This window comes from Callorhinus ursinus, unplaced genomic scaffold, assembly GCF_003265705.2.
Source record: "Callorhinus ursinus isolate GAN/ISIS: 27379988/994484 unplaced genomic scaffold, GSC_fseal_2.0 scaffold3, whole genome shotgun sequence".
NCBI lineage: Eukaryota > Metazoa > Chordata > Mammalia > Carnivora > Otariidae > Callorhinus > Callorhinus ursinus.
The window spans coordinates 1308633-1313432 of record NW_027397065.1 but is presented as its reverse complement, the minus strand read 5'-3'; positions in this window follow the sequence as shown (position 1 = coordinate 1313432).

Genomic DNA, 4800 nt, shown 5'->3' with positions numbered 1-4800 from the left:
GACGTGAGACGAATAACGTAGGCAACATAAGGTAGAGTTAGGTTACTATTGACCTTCCGATGATTCGTCAGAAGGAGAATCACCAGCTTCGAGACCACGGCTGACAGCGGCAGGGCACCTAAACTGCGGAAAACAAAACTGCCGATGGGGAGACTACGTTATCTCGCAACTCAACTTTTCCATCTGTAAAATGGAAATTTAACAATAGTACTTTCATCATAAGGTTGTTGTAAGTATTAAATTACTTAATCCATGTAAAGAATTTAGTACAGTGGCTGGTACGGAGTATTAACTACCACTGCGTTTTTTTGTTTGTTTTTGGGTTTTGTTTTTTAAGGAGATAGAAGCTTATGAAATACACAACAAGGGAGCAGAGTGGGCAGGACAGAAGAGGCCGTCTGCCTCTAACTGTTCGTTTTTAAACAAAAAGAGAAGATTCAGGATATATATCACATAACCTCTGGACTTTAGATGGCAGCTCAATAAGTCCCTCTAGTATTTTAGGGTCACAATAAATAGTTTTAGATGGTCAAGCATAAAACTCTAATGTTTACGTTACTACTTCCAATGAAATGATTACATTGCAAAAATTAATAACACTTATTTTAGAATTAAGTCAGCTTAAAATAACAGTGCTGAGATTATGCATGAATTTTTAGCTTCTTTATAGTATATATTTCTATGCTTTCCAAATTTTCTACGAAAAGCATGTATTATTATTTTATGGTCCGAAAAATGCGCATGTAATAGGCAAAATATGTCTTAAAATATATAAACACATGTATGTACAGGAAACAGCAATTAAAGAATAAGTATCCTATGACTGCATCACAGCTTCCCTTACGGGCCCAAGTGGACATTTCTTTTGGAAATTTTTAGAGGTCTAAATCTCCAAATCCAAATGGAAATGGGCCCCAGACATTGCCCCGATAATTCTGGCGTACTTTCAGCCCAGAGAAAGGCAAAACAAAGAATCTGTTGTAATTGGAGGCCACCACTTGAGCTAGTTTCATTTGTGTATGAATAAGGCCTCAGTCACACAACTGTTGCACAAAGATACACAGACAGACAGACAGACACACACATACCCCTTCACACAACAGACCAAACACTGTTTCATTTCTACTGCTTTGTTCCTATGGAGTACTAGAAAGATACTGGCAGACTCCATTTCACTTTTGTCTGGGTGCACTCTGGGAATTTCACCCCGCCTTCCCCCTGCCACTTTCAATAGTTAGAAATGTCCCCAGTTGGGGCACTTTTTCAATGAGGAAAATATTCTCATAAGTCAAAAAAGTGCTAGTGTCCTACAAGCATGCAGAGCAAAGTTTAAAAACTGATACCAAAAAAAAAAAAAAAACATTTTAAAATACTCATATAAGAAAGATCAAGATGTGTAGTGAATTTAATCTGTTTTTTGGATCTATTAGCAGAGGGACCAGCTGGGTCATTTGGCCCAGGACAAAAGCCGAGGGGACCTCAAATGTTGGCTGCTGTTTGGTGGTAAATTGAGGCCCTCTCAGAGGCTGAGAGGGGTCCGAGCCAATTCCAAATTTGGAAATGTAATATATTTTTAAAAATGAATAAATGCCAAAACACTGTTACAAAAATTAGGGTATGTTTCCTATATTTACATTTAGGAAACATATGTTTTGACCCAAGAATAATTTTAATAACCATATGTACACCTTCTTTTGGAGAAAGCTTCAGAAGTCAAATTTTGAGGCCCATCATTAACAAGAGGCTAACCCTCAAAGGCCCCCAATTCCTAACCCTGTGACAGAGCTGAGCAAATCTAAGCAAAGAACAGGGTGCGGGCTATCCTTCAAATGTTGATCTGAACTCAATTCCATTACTCTGGGTCCTGACTACATCAGAAGTGTGGGAAATTGATAGCCAGGATGAGACACCTCAAATCAAGGGCTGACCAGTCCTTATTTGGCCTTTCAGCCCCTCTTTCTAAAACTTGGACTGACATGCCATTCAATACAAGAAAACCTATTCTAAACTAACTTTCTCTGCTCTTCAGTTATCAAACTCCCAATGGCCTCCTTCTCTTCTCCCACCTTAGTCTAGATTTTGTAATTTCCATACACAAAGGATTTGTTCTAAGGCCCCAGCATCTAAAGGCATCAAAGAGGGGAATTACTTCCTCCAAGATGATGCTGAGTGGTCTTAACACCTGCATCTCTAAAGTAGCCCTGGGTAAGAAAAAAGAAGATGACCATAGTAACCTATGTAAATGTATGTCCACAGGATGCAGATATAAATAAACACTCTGAGCTTTCTTGGGCATCCATGTGATGACTACCTGACATGAGGTTCCCTTTCTGCACAAATGCAGAAAGACAAAGAAGAGGCCTCTGGGGTTTCTAAGTTGTGCTAATAATGAAAGTAAGACAGGGAGGATGATGCATGGGCCTCCTGTGAATGTTCTCATGACAAATTCATCCCTTCCTCTGTTCAGGGACATAAAAATATTAACTTGGCAACTGTTCATCTCAGGTTCCCACATTTTCCATAATCTGGTCTCACAACACCTGGTGCATAGTGCATATGATAAATGTTAACTGACCTACAACACTACTTTGAAAACAAGTTCAAGCTTAGACTCAGAAATCCTTTTTTTTTTTTTTTTAGAGAGAGAGTGAGGGGAGGGCAGGGAGGGGGGCAGTTGGGCAGAGGGAGAGAGAGAGAATCCTAAGCAGGCTCCACACCCAGGGCAGAGACTGATGCCAGGCTCAATCTCACGACCCTGAGCCGAAATTAAGAGTCAGACACTTAACCAACTGAGCCACCCAGGCGCCCCCAGAAATCCTTTTCAATTCTTGGTTGGTGAGTTACCCACTTAGGTCTTCATATATATTCAGTTGTTTAATAGGTTGGTCTATATGACATCAGAACATACAAATTATATTTATCCACTGCTCACCTCTCCCCTCACCCATGGGTGCACACACACACATACACACAATCTTCCCACTTGTAAGAACACTGTTTCCTGTTTTTTCACTTTGTGGTTTGGAGATTTGAAAATAATATTTTTTCCAGGAAGAGTATCACAGGAGAGAAAATAGAAAATGATGGATCTATTTAATTTTAAAAAGAACAAAAGTGATTCTCCAAGGGAAAAGGAGGGTCTGGAATTAATAGAAGTCCATGCCCACCTAAAAGCAAAAAGCCAAATGGACTACTTCATTATAAATATATGGGTTTTTACCAAAAAAAAAAAAAAAAAAAAAAAAAACACACACACAAAAAAAAGAGATGAAATTTGCTCTCAACATGAAGAGAAGTGAGTACAAATGCTATTTGGGTCAGAAATAAAACAAGTCCACACCATACTGCAGGAAACGATCTTCAGCAGGAGAGACGGCCTACTGAGAATACTGGCCCCAGGGAAGTGGTGAGTATCCACCTCACCTCCTTGCTCAAAAGACAGGGTTTATTCTCTCCCTTTCTGTGCATACACACTTCCAAATCTCAGACACTCACCTAATTGTTGTGTAAGCAAGTTTCCAAAAGAAGGATAGGTTGCTGAGAGATGGCCACATTCCTTGAAAAATTCCAGAAGTGAAGAACATATGTACTTTAGAACATTCCCTTCAGTAAGGAATGGTCTGTGTTTCAGCAGGACTGACCCAAGATTTGCAGGGTATCTATTGTGAAAGCATTGGCAGCCCCACCAGTCACTGGTCTCCCTCAAAATAGATGAAAGGTCACTCCTGCACAATGAGTTACACCAGCAGGACTTGGCCAGATTGCTTTTCGTGCTCTCTACCCTATCACGCTGTGATCAGGGCCTTTTAAAGCAGCTGGGAGCAATTTAAAAATGCATCAAAGGCATCAAGGTGAGTTGTTAGTTAGACTAGGGTTCTCTGATAAAAATAATAATCATAGCAACAACAACAATAACAGACGGTTGCCTTCAAACAAGCTGAGAAAAGGAACTTTACCTTTTCAAAAATTCTTTTTCCTTGGTCCCAAAGCACTTTGTACTTCCCTGTTCTTTTTTTATTTTTTTAAAGATTTTACTTATTTATTTGAGAGAGACAGAGATAGTGAAAGAGAACGTGAGCTGGGAGGAGAGGGAGAAGCAGACTCCCTGCTGAGCAGGGAGCCCAATGTGGGGCTCAATCCCAGGACCCTGAGATCATGCCTGAGCCAAAGGCAGACTCTTAACCAACTGAGTCACCCAGGAGCCCCTCTACTTCCCTCTTGATCACACATTTTCTAACTGCTTTTACACATCTGTCTCTCCTATTGGTTGATGGACTTCATAAGAACCCATCCTCATTCTTATTCATCTTTATATTCATAGAGCCTTCAGGGTAGGTAGAAAGTAAAAGACTCTCAATAAATGTTTGATAGATGGATAAATGTATGAGAAATTAATGTACACCAAAGTGCATCAGGAAACAGCATCCAAAATTCTTGAAATAAAAATAAGAGCGCATCAAAGTAAAATTTCCTGCAACACATCAGCCAAACATTGAGAAAGGACTTCATTATTCCCCAGATTTCGTCAGTGATTCATTCCAATAATTATTTGGAATTATTTAAAAGAATGTTGAAATGCACACCTTTCATTACCAACACTATCAAAAATGTCAGTCATGTCCAAAATAGCTACAGTCTATGTGACCGGGAAGAATCCCACTAAGGACTCAGGAAGTGATATTGTCAGTGTCCCTGGAAAGTCTGGAAGTCATCCTCTCAAACAGGAGGGCTTAAGGAAACGGAGGGCAGTTTGCTCTCTTGACCCCAGGGTTAGCACTCTCCTAGGGGCAGGAAGTTGGA